General features: G+C 41.4%; 2 long non-coding RNA genes across 2 annotated transcripts in view; both read left to right on the top strand.

The window, feature by feature from the left end:
- Positions 1–26,065, top strand: part of LOC310657407 — a 121,409-nt gene that overhangs the window by 44,669 nt on the left and 50,675 nt on the right. The gene's annotated exons all lie outside the window — the stretch shown is intronic.
- LOC310685741 lies at positions 1,965–21,867 on the top strand. The gene is made up of 3 exons (XR_014515459.1): positions 1,965–2,246; positions 3,249–3,303; positions 21,584–21,867. It is a non-coding gene; the product is annotated as an uncharacterized lncRNA (long non-coding RNA).

The following is a 26,065-nucleotide window of genomic DNA, read 5'->3' as shown; positions in this document are numbered from 1 at the left end:
AGAGCACACCAGGCACTCCTGTCTTCCACTGCCTCCCGCAGTTTGGTCAAACTCATGCTGGTAGCTTCAAGAACACTATCCAACCATCTCATCCTCTGTCGTCCCCTTCTCCTTGTGCCCTCAATCTTTCCCAACATCAGGGTCTTTTCCAGTGAGTCTTCTCTTCTCATGAGGTGGCCAAAGTATTGGAGCCTCAGCTTCATGATCTGTCCTTCCAGTGAGCACTCAGGGCTGATTTCCTTAAAAATGGATAGATTTGATCTTCTTGCAGTCCATGGGACTCTCAAGAGTCTCCTCCAGCACCATAACTCAAAAGCATCAATTCTTTGGTGATCAGCCTTCTTGATGGTCCAGCTCTCACTTCCATACATCACTACTGGGAAAAATTTATCTAATTACCTCTTAAAGCTGTGCAGGTTAATCACCAGTCCATTTTATTGTAGCAAATTGCATAGTTTACCTGCCTATAGGTGAAGAAGTCCTCTCTTATGTCTGTCTTGAATCTCCCACCCCCGTCGTTCAGCCCAGACACTGAGGTCCAGCTCCGAGGGTCTTCTGGCGGTTCCATCACTGCAAGAAGTGAGGTTACAGGGAACCAGGCAGAGGGCCTTCTCGGTAGTGGCACCCGCCATGTGGACACCCATGAGATGTCAAGGAAATAAACAACTATCTGACTTTTATAAAACAGCCCTGTTTTATAATGTTTGATGTTTTATCGTGTTTTTAATATTCTGTTGGAAGCAGCCCAGGTGATCCATAACATATTTCTTCTCAGCTATTATCTAATATATAGTTGTAATATATTTCTGAAAAGCATATTTATAGCTGATTTGAGTTGTCTCCAGAAACCCTTTCTGTCAAACAGAGAACGAATGAAACTTTATTTGCGTCAGCCATAGGCCATAGCAACAAAAGAACATTGCAATATACACAGAACAGAAATAAAAAAGTTGATTATATAAAACACAGTTTAGGGTCCTGAATCAGGAGTCAAATGGTGGACCTTATTCTGATTGCCCCAGCTAAAAACCTTGCAACCTTTGCTGTCACCTGCTCATCTTGATCTGCCAAGAGAAAGGACACTGTGGCAGTGGTTGGGCGACACAGAATGGTCAATAAAAGAGGGGTGATCATCTCATTCCTCAAGTCTTTATAAAGAGTGCAAGCCAGAAGGGCATGCGCCACCAATTCAGTACTGCCTTCTTCACAGGGACATAAGCGTTTTTCATGTGGAATCTGTTGGAATCGTCCCTCAAGTGCAGCCGAGGGCAATACATTCAATCTTGCGAGATTAAAAGCACATCTATATTTTGGAATTGCTAGGTTATGCAGATAGGATGCCAGAGAATCAAAATGGGAAGTTGGATTTATGGCACGGCTTTCTCTGATGCCATTACAGATAAGGAGTGAGCTGTACATAGCAAATTAGCAAAGGGCTGCTGAGCTGCACTCACCATTGTGAGGCCTGAGGAGGTGATGATGATATGATGCCTCTCCAGCTGCTGTCATTGGCTGTGGACACCCTGTGATGTCACATAAGAACATGACAGCTCAGTGGATATACAAAAGCAGCCCAAGGGGAAGCTTGAAAAGGACACAGTGGACAACAGTTGTGTTATTCGGTACTTGGTGATCTCCTTCCAAATGGAGGCGAAGTGGCAAATGGAAGGAGGCCATCATCCATCAATGAGATGCTGTGGAGTAATGAGAAGGCAAGTGTACCTGCTGAGCAGGACCTCAGCTTGAAAGCAGCAGACATCCATGGTTGGAAGCTGGCAATGGATCTGGCAGAAGCTGTGATTAGCATGTGGAAGCCCGGGATGCTGCAGGGCTGAAGGCAGATGAAGTTTGTGCATGTAAGCTGGTTGAAATCCACCTACAGAAGGCCTTTGACAAAAGCCGTGTGGATTTTTGTGGGTTAATGCTGGGGTAAGTATCAGTGGAGAGTGATGGAGGTCACCCACCAGAAATGGTATGCCTGGGAATTGCATGTTCAGATAGTGGTGTAGGCTGCCCTTCAGGCTCAGGGTGGATGAACCACTGGATATTCATGGGTGGAAGCCAGCAGAGGTTGGCAGGCTGGCCAGTGGAGGTGGCTGGATGATAACTGTTGAACGGGGGCCATTCCCCTCACTGTATCTGTGATTGCCTTTCATGGATGTCACAAGCTGATGAGGCTTTCCCCGAAAGCAGCAATGAAGGGGACAGCAGAGCTTAAGCAAGCCATCTTCTACTTCTGAATCAAGGTATTTCTAAATACATCGAAGTAACGTTCATGACATTCCCCTTTCCAGTACCAGGATGGGAGGCCATGCAGATGCAACCCTAAGCAGTTGCCGTGGGCTACAAACTTCCTGTGATGTCACAAATGGACAGGGTGACTGAGGGGAAAGAGGCAGTTACTAGTGGGAGGTGGCTGGAAGAAGGGAGAAACCCCAGCAGGAGGTTCAGGGGAAGTTGGGGTGGTAAGGCAGGGCCAGCTGGATATGCAGAAGTTGAACATGGGATTATTGTGCTTGATTGGCCAGCAAACTCGCCTGACCTGAACCCCATAGAGAATCTATGGGGCATTGCCAAGACACAGATGAGAGACATGAGACCGAGCAATGCAGAAGAGCTGAAGGCTGCTATTGAAGCATCCTGGTCTTCCATAACACCTCAGCAGTGCCACAGGCTGATAGCATCCATGCCACGCCACATTGAGGCAGTAACTGATGCAAAAGGAGCCCAAACCAAGCACTGGGTTCATATGCATGCTTCTGCTTCTCAGAGGTCCAATATTGGTCTATTTGCAATCCTTGTTTTGCTGGTTTCATTTAATATTCTAATTTTCTGAGATTGTCAATTTGGGGTTTTCATCAGCTGTATGCCATGATCATCACAATGATAACAAATAAAGGCTTGACATACCTCGCTTTGCATGTCATGAGTCTATCTCATATATTAGTCTCACCTTTTAAGTTGAATTACTGAAATAAATGAACTTTCCCACAATAATCCAATTTTCTGAGTTTCACCTATATAGGATGAGTAAGATAATGTCCTCAGTGGATCTCTGAGATTATGTAGAATGGGATAGAAAGAAGGATTTCTCTAAATTGTGACGAGCCTTAGCTATATAGGGTGTTATGGTCATACAAAAATGTTATTGCAGTAAATTATATTGGGTAATCATTTCATGGGAGAACCAGTGAAGCGTTCTTAAAATCTCATGTCCAAGTGCTGTTACTTTTCTATCTTTTTTTTAGGTCATTGATTGCCAGATTTCAGTATCGTAGCACTAACGAACAGGAGAGGCTCAAAGTAAGTTCAATGCTTATTTTCCAGAAGATGTAAGATTCGCAGTCACTTTGTTCCATACGATACAAAGGCATAGAAGGGCATATTAAAATTCATGCAAGATTATAGAGTCAAGTTTTTGAATAAATTAAGTTCAACTGTGTTGCCATAAATTGACATGCATTATTTATTTTTACACATGTTTGTCAAATTTTTATAATGAATAATTTATTCCTCGCGTATCATTTGATGTAGTTCGCCTTTCATGCACTCTAAATCAATATGTACAAACCAGAAATGGTAGTGCTGGAGCAAATTTGCTGTGATAGCTATTCTCGATACTTTGTTATAGTGCTAGGTTTGCAATGAGCTGGAATGTAAATGACTCATATCAAAGTGGTGTGTATGTGTATGTATTTGTGTGAGAGAGTGTCTCCCAGAACACCTATATGATGCTGCTCCTCATTTTTTCTTCAACATCTAAAAACATGAAGCCCTTCGTTTATTTGTTTAGGCTGCAATCCTAATCACATTTAATCAAAATCAAGTCCTACTGCATTTGATGAATTTACGCCCAAATAAATGGGACGAAGGTTGCAGCTTTACTTATCATCTGCAACTGGCAAGAAACCCAGCGATTTATCTCTTATCACTTGCATTTATCTCTTATCACCCTTCCCCTTTTCCTAGTTCAAATCTGGACTCCTTGAGGCTGAAACCTATTTATTATTTTGCTGCTCTATAAAGTGACTCACGTATTGATGTTATAACAACGGTACGTCTTATGGAACTTTTTTTGCCTCTTTGTGTTCAAAGAGCAGCATGTGTTAATTGTTCTCCTTATAGATCTTATGCAATGTTTCCATTCCCTCTCCCATTGCTGACACACTGTGCTGCATCAGCATAATGCAGAGCTGTTGTTTCGTTTTAAAGATTCTTTTCAGCAACACAATCAGCATTCAGTAAGGATGATAACATGCAAAAGGGTGCAATTAATGCAGTCGACGTGCGCTGCAATATGCCATTCCCATTATACAAAGCCCTCCCTATACCTTCTGACATTTCTCAGATGAAAACTCCTGCAAATGAGTGGGTGAAGCTAAGGGTAGAATGACACAACACAGTTGCACAGCTATCAGGAGAACCACGGGGCCAACACAAAGCAGACTCTAATGTACCAGAAGTAGAAAATTAGGAATTAAAGGTTAATGCTGGCAGATGACAGGATTCTTTGGTGATCACTTGTAGCCGAGTAGGATTGTCTTCCATAAACACAGTTTTAACAATGAGTCTGTAAGTGACTGTGGAGGCCAATTCTGGATCCACACATCCTTCCACATTGGGGACATACCGCTTGGTTATCATCCGCCTGTTCTGTCGTTGAGGACTTCTTGGCTCATTCTTTGTCTAGCTCCTTCCCTTTGACCTTACTGCCTTGGATGATCCTGCTGGAAGTACGGGATTCCCGATAGCGTCGCTCACAAGGGTCATAGGAACATGCAAGCCCACTCACCACAACAAGGTGATGAGTGGGACATATAATCCACAGATTTATATTATATTATATTATATTATATTATATTATATTATATTATATTATATTATATTATATTATATTATGAAGGATCTATAGCTGAGGAAGCCAAGGCTCAACAATGAATGACTAGCTATTGTTGCTCTATTTGCAATCCTTGTTTCGCTGATTTCATTTAATATTCTACTTTTCTGAGATTCTTAATTGGGGTTTTCATCAGCTGTACGCTAGAATCATCACAATTATAACAAATAAAGGCTTGACATATCTCACTTTGCATGTCATGAGTCTATCTCATATATTAGTTTTACCTTTTGAGTTGAATTACTGAAATAAATGAACTTTTCCACGATATTCTAATTTTCCGAGTTTTACCTGTACATTTCCAGGAAGCTTTCTCCATCACAATTTGTGTCCTTAGGAAACCATTTTCTTCTGTCACATGTATTCAAGCAAACAATTACTCTTTCCAAGAAAAAAAACCCATGTCAACCATTTAAGTGGGCTTTGGGCTTCAAGCAAACCTTCCCACATGTTAGTCTCTTTAGCAAACAGACAAGCTAAATAAACTGAAAGTCAGCACAGTCACTCTCTCTTTCTCCTATTCAGGCTCAACCTGACCTGTTGATTTCCTTTTACTAGTGATGGACAGCAGCTACAACAGAAATTACTAGCGGTTTTGAAACTCAAAAATTTACCGTAGTTGAAGGACAAATTGAAGTAGAATACATTACTCTTCTGAAACGTTAATATTCTTCTTACTTTTACAAGTGCTTCGTTGTTCCAACTTTCCTTATTAACTGCTATTACAGTTTGTAAATCATGAAAAGTATGAAGGCATTTGGTAACTGGGGAAAAGGCATTTATCTGTTCTTGCAATTTTCTGGTAAATATCAGAATTATTATGCTATTTCCCACTGCAAACTCAGAGTACTGCTGGGAAATTCACAGAGTTTAGCACACTAACAGTAACACACACATAAATACTCAATTACACGTGGAAATAAAATAAAACCATAGTGGAGAACTTGCGACCCACAGGGCAGATCTGGACGGCCAGGGTCTCCTAATCTAGCATAACATCTCTCCTGCCAAGTCATGCTTCTAGTTTATCTCAACCACATACCCTTAAGAGTACCCCCAATCTAATCTACCCACATCTCATTCTTTGCCTTGGTTCCAGATACTGAAATGGCCCCAAAACATGTCCCTTGACTTCGGAGAGCTGATAGACACACCATACATTTAAAACACATAACCTCACCCCAAAGGATCCTGGGAACTTTAGTTCACAGATCCCAGCACTCTTACAAGCTACAGTTCCCAAGTTGTTTTTGTTGTTCTTCGTAACTGCTTGTGTTTTGATGTTGTGTATTTTTGGAGCACGCCCTGGCTGCCAGAGTGAACTGAATTTTAACTGCAGGCATCCTAAACCTTGTTTCTAATCTTTTGCCCCCTGGGCACAAATACTGCTGCCAGTTAGTTCTGTCAGTTGGTTTGGGGTTTGTTTTAGGTACGATTCCTGTGTGACTTTCTGTCATGACGGGTGGGATGCAGAAGGAGGGCAAGAAAATGAGTTTTGTTGGTTTTGTTGACTTTTGTAGATTCTTAAGTGTGGCGACTGGCAGGTTGATGGAAACATGATGTATTTTTCAGAGAGGGTAGCAAGTGGGATCATCAGGAATGAATGGGTGAGTGTATGTGTGCTTTGTGTGTGTAAATGATGTAACCTTTTAGTTTCAGGAAACAAGATCCATTCCATATTTTTTTTAAAGAAACCTGCTGGACAGAAATGCTTAATGTTATGGACATTCAAGTGAGCTGAGATGAATTTTGATACATTTTCATTCCCATAGTGGAAGCTGCCCTTTGGACAGTGGAGAAATATTTGTATGAGCCTCTTTGGGAAGTATCTTCTGTTTTTGAAAGCAGCATATTAATAAACTTACTAAAATGCTGAACTGGGTGTACCTTGATCTAGCAATTGTCTCTTGGTTAATTCAAAACCTGTATTAATATCTACCTTGGATATTGCTATCTGGGCTGTGAGTCCTGCTCCCTGCCTTGTGCGCCTTTGTCCACCTGGCCTGGGAGGACTGGGCCCGGACTGACTCCAGCTACAAAAGCTGAGGTTGTTGAACAGATTCTTGGCCTGGGGTGTTGTTTGGGTTTTCTGGCTTTTGGGGGGGGGGGGCTGTTGTTGCTGTTTGTTTTCTGTATCCTGTGATTTATGTGGAAATGGTTGCATTTGGTTATGCATTTTTAAATGCTTTATTTATTGTTTATGACTACTTTTCATGTTGTAAGCCTCCTTGAGCATGGTTTGAACTGTGGAAAGGTGACATACAAATAAAGTTATGTGTGTATGCACCTGTATTTTATTATTCTTTGTATTCATTATTTTTTTTTACAACATTGTTGATTCTTTAAAATACAGTGTATCAGGGTTTTTTCCCCTTTGCACTTCAGTGTAGTGTATATAACTATCTGGAACAGATTAATCCAGGGAAGGAAATGGTTCTTTTGTGTGTCCCCATCTCTCATTCCTTTTCCTTCTGAAAAGCTTTTTGGTCAATGTGGAAGATTATATTGTCTCCTAGTTCTTGTATCACCACCTTGTGGTTGGCATCCATCTGTGTCAGGACACCATGAAAGAGTAGACCTTTTGGGCTGAAGTCTAGCCATTTGAAATTTAAAGTGCCTGCTGTGGCTGTAGAGAGAGATACAGGAGAGACAGTTTTGTTGCAGCTGGGGCAGATGAAGGTGTCTGGTCATGCTGATGGAGGTGTACCATGCCATTCCTTTTCTAGTCACTGGAGCAGGCATAGGCAAACTCAGCCCTCCAGATCTTTTGGGACTACAACTCCCATCATCCATAGCTAACAGGACCAATGGTCAGGGATGATGGGAGTTGTAGTCCCAAAACATCTGGAGGGCCGAGTTTGCCTATGCCTGCACTGGAGGGTCCAAATGCTCAATGGAATCTGTTCAGCTGGTGGGTTTCTTAAATCTTACTAGATCAGCAGATCTCTATCCTGATCTTTATCCTTCCTGTCCCTCCTTCTGCCTGAGTGAGGAGACTGGAACCATATCACACCAACTGCCTTGATCAACTGGACTTGAGTGGGCCTGTTCTCTGTCTTTCTGATGAAGAAGAGTTTGGATTTGATATCCCGCTTTATCACTACCCAAAGGAGTCTCAGAGCGGCTAACATTCTCCTTTCCCTTCCTCCCCCACAACAAACACTCTGTGAGGTGAGTGGGGCTGAGAGACTTCAGAGAAGTGTGACTAGCCCAAGGTCACCCAGCAGCTGCATGTGGAGGAGCAGAGACGTGAACCCGGTTCTCCAGATTACGAGTCTACCGCTCTTAACCACTACACCACACTGGCTCTCTGCTGCCCTCTAGGGTAATGGTTCACCCAAATCCCATATGTTCCAGGGTCAAATTCCTCCACCTTCTTCCCTTTATTCTAGTTCAAGTATTTGTTTAGGGTTGGATGGGAAGGAGGAATAATCTTTCCCCTTTCTTATATCTAGGAAGGGCCTTTTTTCCAGGGGAAGCCTCTCTCCCCTCTTTCCTCCCATTCTCTATTTTTATTTATTTATTTGTCAAGCTGGTCCCCTCCCCCCTCCAATTCACAACTCTTTAGATTTGCGAAGCAATGGTTTCTCTCTGCATTTATTGTGACTTACTTGTAAACAGATCACAGCAATTTAGAAATTGCACTAATTGTTTGGTGAGCAGGTTTTGATCATAGTTTAGCATCAATTTACGGCTGTATGCTAAATATTATCCTTTTCCTAAATGGTCCATAAAGCAATGCTTTAGACTTTTGTTGTTGTTGTTGTTAATGGAAACATTTCTGAACTCCCCACAGGATGTTATTAAATTAGACATTTCCATTTTTTAATTAAGTAATATGTATGTGTCTTAGGGCGGGGAGAGGGAGGGATGCAGTCAGCTATAGAAAAGTAATGGTTGCAAGTTGTTGCGACATTGTTTCCAGACAGCTGTAATCCCGTTACTAGACATTAATTACACATTTATTTAAGCAATTAAGCATGGAAATGGCATTATTGTCAAGGATGTGATGTATGACCTGAAAGTAATTTGGTTAATGAGGAACAAGAAGTGTTTCTTAACTAGGGCAGGTATTTGGTTAGTGCCATTGCTAATTACCCCCAACAAACTTCAGTCAGAGTATTCCATACTTGGTCATGGTCTTTTTTTTAATTAGCAAGAAAACCTAGAAGCAATAACAATAATAAGAATACTACAATCCTAACTATACTCACTTGGAAATAGGACCCAACAGCACTTACCTCTGAGTAAACATGGATCTGTAAATGATATTGTTTTGCTTGCAGTAAAAAAAAGTAAAGGTAAAGGACCCCTGACAGTTAAGTCAGTTGCAGACTGCTCTGGGCTTGCGGCACTCATCTCACCTTACAGGCCAAGGAAGCCAGCGTTTGTCTGCAGACGGTTTTTCCGGGTCATGTGGCCAGCATGACTAAGCCGCTTCTGGTGCAACGGAACACCAAAACTAGAGCAGTGCACGGAAACGCCATTTACCTTCCCGCCGGAGTGGTACCTATTTATCTACTTGCACTGACATGCTTTCAAACTGCTAGGTTTGCAGGACCTGGGACAGAACAATGGGAGCTCACCCCGTCACGGGGATTTGAACCGGTGACCACCTGATCGGCAAGCTCAAGAGGCTCAGTGGTTTAGACCACAGCGCCACCCACGTCCCTTTATTTGCTTGCAGTAATAGAGGATAAATTAGATTGGGTATGCTTATATCATTTGAACTTTCTGAAACAATATAGGAATGAAAGCGCAGCCCCCCATTGAAATCCAAACTCTGAATTTTCCCATTGCAGTGGCAACATTGTTGGTTAATCCAAGGCACAATTATTTCTAATTGAAAACTTTTTGCAAAAAAATGTGAATATTGGGCAATTGAGAGAAACCAAAATTGTCTCCCTGGAGACAGCAAGGCAAGCTGCCCTTCTATATGCATCTTTCTGTTGCACTTGACTTGACACTCCAGTTTTAAGTTTATGTCTTCTCTTAAGCACACACACACACACACACACACACACACCACCCAACATCAGTATTTTGTGAACAGAGATGAGGGCAAATGTAAGATAATGTAAACAGAGTTGGGCCTCACTAGGATAAGGGGAGAGCTGGTTAATGTTGAGTTGCAACTTCATTAAAGCAAAACTTCACATTTGGCTGAGCTATCCCTTACATCCCATAGGAACGCGTGTGGCGCTGTGGGTTAAAACACAGAGCCTAGGACTTGCTGATCAGAAGGTCGGTTGTTCAAATCCCCGCGACGGGGTGAGCCCTGCTCCTGCCAACCTAGCAGATTGAAAGCACATCAAAGTGCAAGTAGATAAATAGGTACCGCTCCGGCGGGAAGGTAAACGGCGTTTCTGTGTGCTGCTCTGGTTCACCAGAAGCGGCTTAGTCATGCTGGCCACGTGTCCTGGAAGCTGTACGCCGGCTCCCTTGGCCAATAAAGTGAGATGAGCGCCGCAACCCCAGAGTCGGCCATGACTGGACCTAATGGTCAGGGGTCCCTTTACCTTTACCTTATGCCTGACATCCCAGGCTGTTTCTATATTGTTCTACAGTTAAACTGTGCAATTCACCATCGTATTTCTGCAATGATTTGCCATTCTATCTATCGATCATCTATCTATCTATCATCTATCTGTCTATCTATCTATCATGCATATTCTTCAGCTTTTAGTGCAATTTTCTCCTAATGAAAACATTTTTATATGTGGTTTTAAGTTAGAGGCACATAGTTGCAATTTCTCCTAATACAATGCATTTGGGCATGTTATTTTCACCAATATATTCATTTACACACACTTTCCTGTAATGTATGCAGTTTTGTAAACATTGGTTGTTTGGAGAACTGCATTTCAAAATTCAAATAAGTGCAAATTTCAAAGGATGGTTGCTTTTCAATTATCATATTGTTTTGGAAAGTGAGAATTTGATAAGATTCCCCTCTGAAAGCAAACTTGGTTGAATTTCTCCCCTGTCTCTAGGTTTGCCACAGTTGGATGCAAGCTATTCTCAATTGCGTGGGTTAACCCAACTCCCATTCTATGATGGGGGCATGGCTAGAGCAAATGCTTTGCATGGGGGAAAAAAAAACCCCCAAAAAACCCACCAGGTTTTATCCCTGGAACATTGTCTTCCAAAAAAGGAGGAGGTGATGGTAACAAGTTTTGCCTGAACCATTGGGAACTGGGTTAGGTGCAGAATAATCAAATAATAATAATAATAATAATAATAATTAATAAATTTTATTTATATCCCGCCCTCCCCAGCCAAAGCCGAGCTCAGGGCGGCTAACAACAAGAAAACAGTACAACAGTACAACACAGCACAACACAACACTCTAAAATCATTCATTATAAAATTAATTCAAATCAAACCAATGGCAACCATTGGGCCAGAGCTCCGTTTAGATTGCCGAAGGAAAGAGTCAGGCTGTGCCCTGGCCAAAGGCCTGGTGGAACAGCTCTGTCTTGCAGGCCCTGCGGAAAGATGTCAAGTCCCGCAGGGCCCTGGTCTCTTGTGACAGAGTGTTCCACCAGATCGGAGCCACAGCCGAAAAAGCCCTGGCTCTAGTTGAGGCCAGCCTAACCTCTCTGTGGCCTGGGACCTTCAAGATGTTTTTATTTGAAGACCGTAAGTTTCTCTGTGGGACATACCAGGAGAGGCGGTCCCGTAGGTACGAGGGTCCTAGGCCGTATAGGGCTTTAAAGGTTAAAACCAGCACCTTAAACCTGATCCTGTACTCCACTGGGAGCCAGTGCAGCTGGTATAGCACCGGGTGAATGTGATCTCGCAGCGAGGACCCCGTAAGGAGTCTCACTGCAGCATTCTGCACCCGCTGGAGTTTCTGGGTCAGTCTCAAGGGCAGCCCCACGTAGAGCGAGTTACAATAATCCAGTGTGGAGGTGACCGTCGCGTGGATCACAGTGGCTAGGTCAGGGCAAGAGAGGTAAGGAAATGGGGTACAAGGCCACTTTTTGGAGCTACACAACCAGCCCAAGAGCAACAAATGTGCTGCTTGGAAAAGCTGTTGCCATTTTCCTTTTTTGTACACTTATATTAGATCTCCACACGAAAGCTCTCTCGAGGAAAGAAGTGTGGATTATATGCAACAAATGAGAAGCTGGTTCTCTAGGTCATGACCTCTTACCAGTTGGCCTGTGGCAAGGCTATCTCTGAAACCCCAGGATTGGCTGCACCCTGAGGCAAGTTATTGAGCAAGATGAATAATTGATTTATGAAGTAGGGCAGTTTGAATTCTGTCATGTTAATGGAGGTGAGCAGCTGTACGAGTAGACAAATGTTGCCTGCCCATCTGCATTTTTCCTTTATTTTTTTAAAGACCATTTGAATCTTAAATAAATTGTTTCATCACTGAAGTGAAGCCCAACTTGCATGATAAGTGTGCACACTCCTAACTTTAAATAGGCTCAGTTTTTGAGGAGATGGAGAGAGAAATCCCACTTGAATATGGGTGTGGGAGATTTAATTTTTTTATTTTTGGGAGGGGTGAGGAAAATTCATTGTGTGTTTTAAAGATTCTTCCAGCCCCTACCATCAGAAACTCTGGATGCATGTAGACTGATGAGTTTCCATCTTTGAATTTATGACAATGCATGCTTCACCACCCACAAATGGGGGGGAAAACTGAACACCAAAATTTACCTCCCCCCCCCCCCGAAAATGAAATATTTTGACAGCTATGGAGCCATTCCACCATCAAGTAATTAAACAAGTAAATGGGTTGCTTGATGGATTGGGTGAGACCTATTGATAAGTGGCTTATTAACAGATATTTCATTGCACAGCTTGTGTTGGAATTCTCTGAATCTGTTTGTTTCTTATTGCCATTCCTATAAACAGTTAATGAAAGTTGATTTTATTTTAATCAAATTACTTGAGGGGGGGAAAGATACTCAACAACATTCTGCTATACTTGTCTGTGTTTGTTTTGTAAGTTTCTCTTATCTTTTATTCATCTGCCAGAATTCTTCTCTCTATTTTCATTTGCTTGAATTATTTCAATGAGTTAGTTTCATGCCTCTCATTTTGGGGTGTAATGAAAATGTAATGTACAGCCATCATGTGTAAGTGTGGGTTGTCACACATCACTGGTGATTTAACTGTTTCTTTTTGCTAATGTTTTCACATTTTGCTTATTGAAAGTACACACAAAAAGTTATAAACACAAATATATTCCAGGTATTCACAATTCTGAGCTTATGTCTGTTATTTTCAACATATCTACTCTGAGTAAAACTTAGTTGGATACAATCCAGAAGTAAGTCCCATTGAGCTCCGTATAATTCGAAGTGGAAATATATAGGATTGCATCATTAGTAACTTACTGCCATATCAGTAGCTATCACACCACAGTAAAATGGATATTAGCTTATACTACAGTGGTACCTCTGGTTAAGAACTTAATTCATTCCAGAGGTCCATTCTTAACCAGAAACTGTTCTTAACCTGAGGTACCACTTTAGCTAATGGGGCCTCCCGCTGCCGCCGCATAATTTCTGGTCTCATCCTGAGGTAAAGTTCTCAACCCGAGGTACTACTTCTGGGTTAGCGGAGTATCTAACCTAAAGTGTCTGTAACCCAAGGTGTCTGTAACCCGAGGTACCACTGTACATGGAAACTCTATTGCCATTAAGGTTTAATAAACTCTTTTCTACTCATGGCAAAAACTTCGATTGATTGGGAATGCTGTTGTTACTAGAAATGAGTTCCCCAGGAATTATGCGATCCACAAGAGTAGCAAATAACCGGACTGTACAATGGTGATGGGAGAAAATCAGAGCAAATCTTTATTGACAGCAGCAAGCAGAGTAAACGTTGGAATGGCATTGGAGCTAGGATCAGTTGATGATTCCATCAACTGATGGAATGGGTCTGGAGCAGCTTCTCCCCAAGAGCCCATTACACAGACAAGATTTTGCTGCAATCTATGGGCCCTGGGGGGGGGGGCGAGGACACTGGTGGCGCTGTGGTCAGAGCCTAGGGCTTGCCGATCAGCAGGTCGGCGGTTCGAATCCCCGTGACGGGGCGAGCTCTCGTTGCTCAGTCCCTGCTCCTGCCAACCTAGCAGTTCGAAAGCACGCTAAAGAGCAAGTAGATAAATAGGTACCACTCTGGTGGGGAAGGTAAACAGTGTTTCTGTGCGCTGCTCTGGTTCACCAGAAGTGGCTTAGTCATGTTGGCCACACGGCCGGGAAGTTGTACGCCGGCTCCCTCAGCCAAGAAAGCAAGATGAGCGCCGCAACCCCAGAGTCGTCCGCAACTGGACCCTATGGCCAGGGGTCCCTTTACCTTTATGGGCCCCAGTGCTTCTGGGAAAAGGTGCCCTGTGCTTATTGGCACAGAACGAGGTTTACATGAAGCAGTCAGATTAAGTATAACTTTAGCAATTGAAGTTAACAACACTGAACTCAAATGGGAAATTTAGGCGCCCTTTGACTCTAGCTAGGGAACGTGGGTGGTGCTGTGGTCTGATCACTGAACCTCTTGGGCTTGCTGATCAGAAGGTTGGCAGTTTGAATCCCCATGACGGGGTGAGCTCCTGTTGCTCGGTCCTAGCTCTTGCCAACCTAACAGTTTGAAAGCACGCCCCAAAGTGCAAGTAGATAAATATGTACCTCTCCAGCGGGAATGTAAATGGCATTTCCATGCTCTGCTCTGGTTTCGGTGTTCCGTTGTGCCAGAAGCAACTTAGTCATGCTGGCTACATGACCCAGAAAAACTGACTGCAGACAAATGCCGGCTCCCTCCTCCTGTAAAGCGAGATGAGCGTCACAACCACAGAGTCATCTGCGGCTGGACTTAACTGTCAGGGATCCTTTATCTTTACGTTTTTATACTCTAGATCAGTGTTTCCCAACCTTGGGCCTCCAGCTGTTTTCGAACTACAATTCCCATCATCCCTGACCACTGGTCTTGCTAGCTGACGATTATGGGAGTTGTAGTCCAAAAACAGCTGGAGGCCCAAGGTTGGGAAATGCTGCTCTAGATGAATGGAAGATGCAAAATAACATTTTGCAGCATTTTGAAAACTGCAACTGCTATCAAAGTTGCAGATTCCAGAATCAAAATTAGCCGCCAACATTCAAAACATGATTTGAATGCTTATATTTGAATGATGAATATAATCTATACAGACTTGCTAATTTGTACTTTAATATATTGACTGCAAATGCCTGCCAGCTGTTGGATACTGTTCAGCATTAGATTCTATTGCAGCACCTTATTATGTTCAGTGCTAATGTTGAGTATACAAATAGCTGCCAAATTGCAGAGAACAAGAAAGAGGCAGATGCCAGTCTTGGGCACAAGTTTTTTTCAGCTTCTAAAATTAAAATTTAATTCATCTGAGATCAGTGAAGCCCCTTCCTCTCTTCACTCTCCTTCACCTTTGCCGTGGGAAGGTAAACAGCATTTTTGTGAGCTCTGGTTTCCGTCACGGTGTTCCATTGCACCAGAAGTGGTTTAGTTATGCTGGCCACATGACCCGGAAAACTGTCTGCAGACAAACGCTGGCTCCCTTGACCTGAAAGCGAGATGAGCGCAATAACCCCATTGTTGCCCTTGACTGGACTTAACCGTCCAGGGGTGCTTTACCTTTTACCTTTAGTCCCTGCAATCTATGCCAAATGTATGCTAGTTCTGGGCCCATGTAATCAGCTGGGCATGGTTGAGTTTGCACATTTTAAATGAAATGCACCATATGCCATATATTTGGGAATTTGCCTCATTTCACATTTTTGCAAACTTTGAAAAGTGCCTCTTTTATCCACATTCACAGTAAGCATTCTCAGGTTACTACTAGCTCAACTGGCTACTTGCTCAGCTATGCTCTGTCTCCACAATTGGAGACTTCTGAATACCAGTTTCTGGAAACCACAGAAGGGGAAAAGGTGCTCATGTTCTGCTCCCTAGTTTCCCACAGGCAACCAGAGGTAGTTTAAGGAGATGACAGAAATCACTGGCTTAAAGCTAACCAAAAAGTCCAGAGGTAACATTATTATCAATTTACAATGGGGTGGAAGGTTCACAGGCTATGAAGAACTTGCTCACAAATTTATTGACAGCTCCACAAATTATTAGAGCTAGGAAGTAGAAGGGGCAAGCAGAATCTAAAATGGAAGAATGGTATAAAGATGTGTGGGATATACCTATTAATGATAAATTAACATGTGTCATTAAGGTAAGACAGGGAATATGCAGGAGAAATGATTTTGAGGTGATATGGAGGGTGTTTCTAGAATTTGTACTGTTAAAACGGAAAGGGGTCAAACCATCACGAGAGGTTTTGAAATTTTGGGAGGTTGGATAGCTACAATGGAATGGCCACAGTGGTGGGGTGCACATTTTTATTATTTATTTATGGTTATTATCCTGTGTGTGTGTGTGTGTGTGTGTGTGTGTGTGTGTAGATATATATAGTAAGAAGCTCAAGATCTTCAATTAGTAGGTGGGGTATAAATACTCCTAAATGAACAAACAAATGAATAAATACAAGGCATTATGTTAAAAAGAAAGGAAAAGGGCTTATGCACACGTCTCCATAACTACCACTTTTACTAGCTAGTGCAACCTGAGAAAGGGATAAGGGGCATGTCATAGAACTCAACTCAAGTGTGACAAAATCAGCCATTGGTTTGCACAGGATGTTGTTGTTGTTTAGTCATTTAGTCGTGTCCGACTCTTCGTGACCCCATGGACCAGAGCACACCAGGCACTTCTGTCTTCCACTGCCTCCCACAGTTTAGTCAAACTCATGCTGGTAGCTTCGCGAACAGTATCCAACCATCCTCTGTCGTCCCCTTCTCCTTGTGCCCTCCATCTTTCCCAACATCAGGGTCTTTTCCAGGGAGTCTTCTCTTCTCATGATGTGGCCAAAGTATTGGAGCCTCAGCTTCACGATCTGTCCTTCCAGTGAGCACTCAGGGCTGATTTCCTTAAGAATGGAGAGGTTTGATCTTCTTGCAGTCCATGGGACTCTCGAGAGTCTCCTCCAGCACCATAATTCAAAAGCATCAATTCTTTGGCGATCAGCCTTCTTCATGGTCCAGCTTTCACTTCCATACATCACTACTGGGAAAACCATAGCTTTAACTATACGGACCTTTGTTGGCAAGGTGATGTCTCTGTGCACAGGATAGCTCATGCTTATTCTGCCATATACAGCTACAATTGACCAACGGTGAGGATGGAAAGCTCCAAAGGAGATACTGTTGTATTGTGTTCAGATCCAGCTTCTGGCCTTCCCAAGTGAAGCTGTCCTTACATTCATCAAGATAACAAAGCGCATCCCATTAGCTAAACAATAATAGGGTGTCCTGTAAAACAAACTACATCTCTCTTTCTTTTCTCTGCTTTTAGTTGTAGGCTTGCTTTCCAAGTTCCAAAATTTTGTAGCTAAGGTCACCAGTGACATGTCATATGTTTCTTGTGGCCAATGCATACCTTCCTAGCAATCCGTCTTGGGCTGCGGAGAGTGTTTTGGCTGCTCCACCTATGGCCTCATAACTTGGTGTTCCTTTGCCCCTGGTGAGGCCTGTTTATTAGCAGTGGATACTTCAGCCATGCTTGTCATTATTAATCATCATATCTTGTTAGACAAACTGAGCTTTCATTAGGGACTCACCTCTCTCTGTCTTGCTTAACTTGAGCAGCCCTTATCTGATTGATCATTCTCTACATGTGATATGAGCTCCTCTTAGAATCCCTTTTATCATTCTTCCTTCGTGCCTCACTCTCAGGCTCTCCATACACGATTTCATTAGCACTCATTACAACATGTTATGGTCTCCAATTGCATTACCATGCAGACAGCACACTGCTGTGCTGAGGTCTTCCCTGACTTTCTGATTCCACTTTGACACGCTGATAGCATTTCTCTGAGAAATATAATGAGTGTTATTATTTTAATCTGACTTTTTTTTTCACAACAGACCTCTCTGTTGGCGGCAAGTGACATGGCTTGTGTTTGACACCTACTAACTCTGTAAAAATGTCACTTGTAATGTTAAACTGCTAACATGACTTTTCTCTCTCACTTGAGGTAGAAGACTGAACAGTCTGAAGAAGCAAAATACTCCTCCCCCCTCCATTTTTACTGATAGGAAAACAGCATGTCTATCCCCCCTCAAAGTGAGATTTTTTTTTTTTTTTTAACAAGAAAATCTCCCAGAGACAGCTCAGTAAATCAAAACTCAACCAGCAGGTACATAGGATGAGGCATTATGTTATTTGCATATTTCCCCCATTTCCCTGAGGTAATCTGTGCAAAACACCGGTAGTGTGATGTAACTTTTGCATCAAGCCCTGTCATTCACAAAAGTCAAGTTAATGCTCTTCTCGGTTGCAGTTATTACCGTGCAAGGAATCCATTTTGGTTTTAAAACTTCACAGACGTTTCCTGAGGTAAATATGGCACAGTGCATAATATGCTTCACTTTCACAGGACACCTGGGTCCAAATAGCAAAGATCTCTTGGCGCATTCTTTTTATGTGTATGCCAATAGGTTTACTTTTTAAGTGTGCACCTAAAAATGTGGCCTAAACACAGGTATACTAGGGAGAAAGCCCCAGTGAACACATTGGAGTTTGCCGTCAAGTAAGCATGCAAAGGGACGCGGGTGGCGCTGTGGGTAAAACCTCAGCACCTAGGACTTGCCGATCGCATGGTCGGCGGTTCGAATCCCCGCGGCGGGGTGCGCTCCCGTCATTCGGTTCCAGCGCCTGCCAACCTAGCAGTTCGAAAGCACTCCTGGGTGCAAGTAGATAAATAGGGACCGCTTACCAGCGGGAAGGTAAACAGCGTTTCCGTGTGCTGCGCTGGCTCGCCAGAGCAGCGATGTCACGCTGGCCACATGACCCGGAAGTGTCTTCGGACAGCGCTGGCCCCCGGCCTCTTTGAGTGAGATGAGCGCACAACCCTAGAGTCTGGCAAGACTGGCCCGTACAGGCAGGGGTACCTTTACCTTTACCTTTTTAAGCATGCATAGGACCACACTGTACAATTCCCAAAAACTGAGCTAGCATTTCTCAGAAGACATTTTTCTGAAACCTTTTCTGAGACTTTTCTCTCTACCCTCATCCTTTTATATTTACATAAATTTATTTGTTTTCAGATTAAAATTTTACAGTCACATATCCAACTTACAACATAAAAAACAAGATTCCAGGGAATCTCTTGGACTTCCTTACTCCCCTTTGTGGGTCAATTGTTAATCATTTTCTCCTGCATCTTTTACGATAATCCAAAACTTTTATAGCTCCATTGTATCCAAAATTCACCATTAAACTACAAGTGTTATTTCAACCCTACTAACGATGTTAGCTGTTTAAAATGATTTTTAAGATAAATTATAAATTCCCCCCATTCTTTATTTAAAAAATTGTCTTCCTGAACTAGAATACAAAAAAGGGAGGTGTGAGGAGGTCGATGAAACTAGTAAATGAAAGGTAAAGATATGGAATATTGGATGTGTTTTTTAATATATTTTTTTTGTTTTTCTTGTTCTTTCTGCTTTTTTTCTTATTTTTGATGTATTGCTTGTTAATTTTTTTATTGTTTTTTATTGTTTTTTCTTTCTTTTCTTACTTTCTCTTTTTTTGTAACTATTAAACTTTTAATAAATATTATTTAAAAAAAAGAGAGAGAGAGAGAGAGAGAATTATCCAACACTCTGGGAACTAGGGGTTTATTGAGTTTTGGGTAGCCAACTGTGTTACTTATTAAGGCTGCAGTCCTAAGGACACTTGCTAGCAAGACACATTAGACACTATGGAACTTATTTCTGAATAAACGTAGGGTTGTGTTGTTGATCAGCTGGGTATGTAGAATCAAGGCAGCAAGGCTACAGTCTGAACCATACTAAATGGAGAATAAACTCAACTGAACTAAAAATAAAATAAAATTGTCTTCCTGATTTTTTGTTCTTCCGGTCATTTTAGCCATTTCGGCATAATCCACCGACTTGATTTGCCATTCTCCTCTGGTCAGGACTTTATTTTCTTTCCATTATCCTTTCCCATGAAAGAAGGTCACTATGCACATTCCCTCTCTGCAAAACATTCTCCAGTTTTTAAATTTAAATTTCAGTTATTGTGAAAGTCACCATTTCCCCCTGTTATGCTCAACAATGGTGATAGGTCTGGAACCTTGTGAAGGATTACAGAAGCTGGGCTGTCAATGCATCAACAACTTCTCTTCCTGCCCCCAACAAAAACAAAGTAATTTTGTGAGGCTATTCATACACAACCTTAAGTGTTATCCAGGTGCAATTCTCAGAGAACCCACTTTGAAAACCTGTTACCTAGCTACTAACACAAAACAGTGGTAGCACAGGCAGTCTCCTTTACCAGCTCACCTAGATGGCATTGCATTAAGGAAGGGGCAAGAACATCCTTCTTTAGAAAGAAAAAGAGAAATCACACAAGTGCTTCTACCTTACTTTTGGATGCCCCTGTTTGACTTCAGAACCAACTGAAGGCAGCCAGCAATTTGAGTTTGCTTTTAAAAGAAAATGATAGATCTACTGGTGAAGATTCATGATGAAACATTAAATATTCACTTCTTTCTTTCTTTCTTTCTTTCTTTCTTTCTTTCTTTCTTTCTATCAGTTTCTCTAAACGCTATATTAAACATGACCTAACTATGGTTTCTTTCTCCCAAGAGATGTCTGCAGACTAGGAAATCACAAGAAGCATCATGCAAAGATTTGCTTCCAATAAAGATTCAAAACAGAATTGTTTGTACTGGCAGGAGGGGAATTCTATCAAAGAGCAAAGCTAATGAACTGGTGTGTGCAAAAGAGTTAGTTGAATCCCAAATCATGGGGCTTGTCTTATCCAATGCGGGATCTCTCTGAAGTGTCCCAACCTTTGACTTGCTTTGGAGTTTCTCAAATATTTGGATTTTTTTTTTCCTTTCTGTGCAGATATTGTTTCTACAAAAAAAATTAAACATGTCTCTCCAAGCTTGTTATATACTTATAAACACCAGGCTGGGAAGAAACTGGAAGAAGGGGAAGAAAGAGCTCTTTTGTGAATGAAAATGTCTAGCTTCCAAAAAGAGACAATGTGTTCATTTTTCCATAATAATGAATGGGGAAGCAACAGTGTCTCCCCCCCCCCCAAATTGTGATTTTGATGCAATCAGTCAGTCTTTGAAATGCTTTGGACTTAATCTTGCTCTTTTCTCAAGCGGTGAAGCAGGTTCTGAACTGAATTTTTTAGGTGGTGCACATTCCACCTAGTAATGCACACAATTCACTTCCATTTCTGAACTCCCTTCTATGTAAGTGCAGGGAGGAGTAGAAATAATAATAATAATAATAATAATAATAATAATAATAATAATAATAATAAGTTTCCTCAGCCACTCTGAAGTAGGCACTGCTCAACTAGGTTTCTTTTTTTTAAAAAACACACCACATAATTAGTGTACCATTTATTTATTTATTTTTTAAAAACTAAGTGGTTCACATAAAATATAAAACATGCATTAGGATAATCAATAAAAGTAAGAAGTTGGGTTGCTGTACCTTTCTGGTAAAAGTGACATGATGTCAGTTGGTTAGAATGTCTATTTCCTTGCCACTTCAGTTCACATCACAGACTGTCATTTATAGGCTGTAGCAAATCCTAATGCATGACTTTATTCCCCAGCTACACCTCACTGGGCAGATGCAGATTATGAAGCTTTCTGAGATCACCAACATTTTTATCAAGAGTCGAAGGAGATTGCAACAACCCACCTTATGAAAAAACACATATTCCTTGTTATGGAAAAGACAGGGAAGTCTTTGCTGGATGCATGCCTCAGCTTGTAATTCAGACCTTTCAGTCCAATTCAAACCACTGATTTCATTTGTCTTCACGAGCCACATTTATCACAAATACCATAATTGCTTGTTGACTAACCTCCATTAGGTAAAGAGATATTAATGCCACCCTGATTCAACTGTGGCTTTTCTTTAGAATGTTATCTGTGTTTGTGGTTTTGCTGAAAATAATTCACAGCTGTTCCCAACAGAACTTAAAGACAGCCCTCGTTTTTCACTGAACATGAAGAGGCTCATTGCATGGGGCTATTCCAAAACTGGTTTAAAAGGCCACAGTGCTACTGTAGTTCTCTTCAGTTGTCCACCTTAGGGGTAAAGTTAATGTTATGTACTGAGCTTGGATGCTAGAAGGCAGCAACCTGATTGGTTTGCAGGTGCTGCCCAATCCGGCTCCAGGAGGAAGTGAATCACCAACCTGATTGGCCTACAGGAACAGTCCAATCAGGCTCCAGGAGGAAGTAAATCAGCAACTTGATTGGCCTGCAGGAACAGTCCAATCAGGCTCCAGGAGGGGAGTTGAATCAGCCAATCACATGGGACCCATTGTGTAAATAATGTATATATAGCCAGAGGTTTGGGGGGAAAGCACTCACTCACTGTTTACCATGAGCTGAAATAAAGAGAATGAAATCAACACTCAACTCTGAGTATGAATGAATGAACTTTATTATGGCCACAGACCAGGATAAAACAAAAAACAAAACAAAACAAAAACAACAACATATAAATAAAATAGCAGTTAGGATTTATTTATTTTAACCGATAATTGTTAGAGCAAATAAGGACAAAGAAACAAGCATAGGATAAAACATCTGAATAAAATACAAAATTAAACACGGTTAATGGGTGGGTAAAAACTGATAATTAAAACAGATAAGAAATAAAAACACACAGTTAAAACAACTGTAAGAGCATAAGAACTAAAAGACTGTCAGTTAAAACAACTATAAGAGGCTGCAGAGTAGAAGCCTCTGAAATAGAGGACACTCACAACATTAGAAACTGATGTGCAAATATGGTTAAAACAGACGAAACAATGTACAACAATAAACTATCCCAGGGAGTTGACTCAGAGTCACCCATGGAACCGAGTTTGGGGATTTTTTGAGTTGGGCGATGGTCTGCGCCTATAGATTTGTACATAGATTTGTACACAGAATCTGGCGACCATCCAGGTCATCTTCTGGTCTTTGCCTAACAGCAAAAGGTCAAATTTTTGCTTTTCCGGGAGGTCGGCGAGCCTCACCAGTAGGGGATCAATGATCTTACTACGTGCCTCTTCATAAAAGGGACACCCAAAGAACAAGTGTTCTGGGCTTCCTATCTCTTCCAATGGACAGGTGCAAAGTCTCTGAGCAAAGGGGACTTTTCTAAAGGCTCCATCCAGGACTGGCGAAGGAAGAGCCAAGCTTCTGGCGAGTGTAAAGGCCCTCCTTGCATTTCTAGATACGAGAAAGAAGAGATATGCTGCCGGTGCGGCGATGATGTGTGTGGATCTCCTGCTACTCTCACCTAAAAATCATTAACAAGAAGTGGGTGTTGTGATATATATTCTTGCTTTTAACAATTTTGGAACAGTAACTTCTCCTGGCTTCTCAGCCAGCTTCTCATTCTACCCATTTCTTGGAATGCTTTTCCTTTTTCCCCTTTTGGCAAAACACTACGTCAGGATAAGCTCCAGGGGGCTTTCTGAAAAGGGTGCCTGTGAGGCACTGGAGAGCTCAAGATATTACAAATATTATTATTATTTTAAATAAAATTCTCAGCTCATCTCCTTTATTATTAATATTAATAAATCCCCTGGAGCTCCTCAGTGGCCAAATTCTGTGTGATTGCCATAAAACTTAGGGAACAAGCTGTGCTAACATTAATGATTAAGGCCTTAGATGACAATTTTAGGTTATATTTTAGTGACTGAGGTTTTAACCTTTATATTTTTAACTGTTGCCATATTTGTATTATCCCTGTTGTACCTAATTGTATATTCAAATTTATCCCCATTGTGTTTTATGATTTCTTTGTACTTATGTACTGTTTTATTGTTGTTAGCCGCCCTGAGCCCGGCTTTGGCTGGGGAGGGCGGGATATAAATAAAATTTATTATTATTATTTATTGTTCTCTGATATTGTATGTGAGCTGGAATTGGTCTGGGACCGAAATAATAAATAAATTCATTCATTCATTTAGCCTAAGTCAATAGTCTTCAACAAAATGAACAATAGCACCTGCAACAGCATATACAATAAAACTTCGGCTTACAGCTTCTTGAAAACCTGAACTGATGGACATGAAACTTTAAACATACAGTGGTACCTCGGGTTAAGTACTTAATTCGTTCTGGAGGTCCGTACTTAACCTGAAACTGTTCTTAACCTGAAGCACCACTTTAGCTAACGGGGCCTCCTGCTGCCGCTGCGCCGCCGGAGCACGATTTCTGTTCTCATCCTGAAGCAAAGTTCTTAACCTGACGCACTATTTCTGGGTTAGTGGAGTCTGTAACCTGAAGCGTATGTAGCCTGAAGCGTATGTAACCTGAGGTACCACTGTATCATGATTGGGTTTAATAGCAGTATTCTCCCATGATATCATAAAATTGTACTAACATATCTGCCGAAAGGTGGGGGGGCTGCATTTGTGTGTGTGTACACACACACACACACACACACACACACCATATATATGATAAGCTGTCAGTCAACTCTGCAAACTAGAGCTGCCAGTAGAAATTCAGCAATCCACTTTGTGACAAGAAAAGTTGTTCCGGCTCTTCAAGCGACTGCAAGTCTCCTACTGATCTGTCATAACTCAGAAGATGAACTAGGAATATTCAAAATGGTTATGCCTTCAGGTCTCCCAGATTGAAAAAAAGCCATCACTTTATTTCCCAACTTGTTGAGTATTTTGTCAATGGTGCACTTTCTTCTGATATTTAGCTTTCTTTTTGTGCTCCCATTAACTGGCTGATCCAGTTTCTAGGGAATCCTGGCTCCTCTATTGCTGATGAAGATTTATTGTGGTATACTAATGTTTTCCCTGTGGTTCGGAAAGGCTCATGCGAGTATTCTGTGTTTTGCCTTGCAGCACAGAACGTATTGATTTGAACCAGGGGGCAACCCATCCACATAGTAAGAAAGCTATATTTTTATTTCAATCAGAGCCTTCAAGATTTTCATTAGGTTCAAATAAATATGATGGAAGGATCAGTGAGCAGGTGACTTGTAAAACCAGAGAGGAATATGGAGAAGGCTTAAGTGCCAATGATTAGAACATCTCTTTTGTATGCCTTCTTCAATATCATACCCCAGTATTGTGCAGGTAAAGAAAGAAAGAAAGAAAGAAAGAAAGAAAGAAAGAAGGAGAGGAATGTTGAAAAATATTTCAGATCTTGGTGTACCATCCAAGATTGCCTCTTGCCCACCCCCTAACAGAATCGCAGCTCATCTAAAAGTTGCACATCAGAACATCTACAGTAATTTCCCCAGCTACTCAGCTGAGCCACCTCTTTCTACCCTGTCTTCATCTTGCCTCCACACCTTTCTCTATTGTTTCCAGGCATTATTGGTGTCCTAGTTTTAGTTGCCTTTTTTAAAAAAATAATATTTATTGAATATTTTATAATTATGAAAAGAAAGACAATAAAGAAAAACAATACATAAATTCAACAAACAATATGTCAACAATAAAAAAGAATACAATACAACAATACAACATAAAGAAAACAAAAACATTTAAACACACATCCAAATTTCATATCTGTATCTTTCATTTGCTTATTTCCTCGACTTCCTCGCACCTCCCTTTTTTGTATTCTAGTTCAAATTTGCTAATTCAACAAATCCTTTCCCTCTTCTTCAATTTTTGTTCTGTAATTTATCCCAACACAATTTTACTTTAAATTTTCCACTTTAACACATTAACAATTAATATTCATATAATTCTTAATAACACTTCTGCTAAAACCATATACCTTCATTCCAATATTCTTCTAACATTCATTAATTTTGCAATATTTCTGTAAATATACTTTGAATTTTTTCCAATCTTCCTCCATCGACTCTTCTCCCTGGTCTCGGATTCTGCCAATCATTTCCGCCATTTCCATGTGGTCCATCAGTTTCATGCCATTTTTTCTTATACTAAGAAATGTGTAGAAAGGTAAAAGAAAGGTAAAGGATGCCTGGACAATTAAGTCCAGGCAAAGGCAATTATGGGGTTGCAGTGTTCATCTCGCCTTCAGGCCGAGGGAACCGGCGTTTGTCCACAGACAGCTTTCTGGGTCATGTGGCCAACACGAACACCATGACA

Source organism: Podarcis tiliguerta, assembly GCF_965153285.1.
Source record: "Podarcis tiliguerta genome assembly, chromosome: 9".
NCBI classification, from domain to species: Eukaryota; Metazoa; Chordata; class Lepidosauria; order Squamata; family Lacertidae; genus Podarcis; species Podarcis tiliguerta.
Note: the sequence above shows the minus strand (reverse complement) of the source record. Positions and strands in the feature narration are given on the sequence as shown.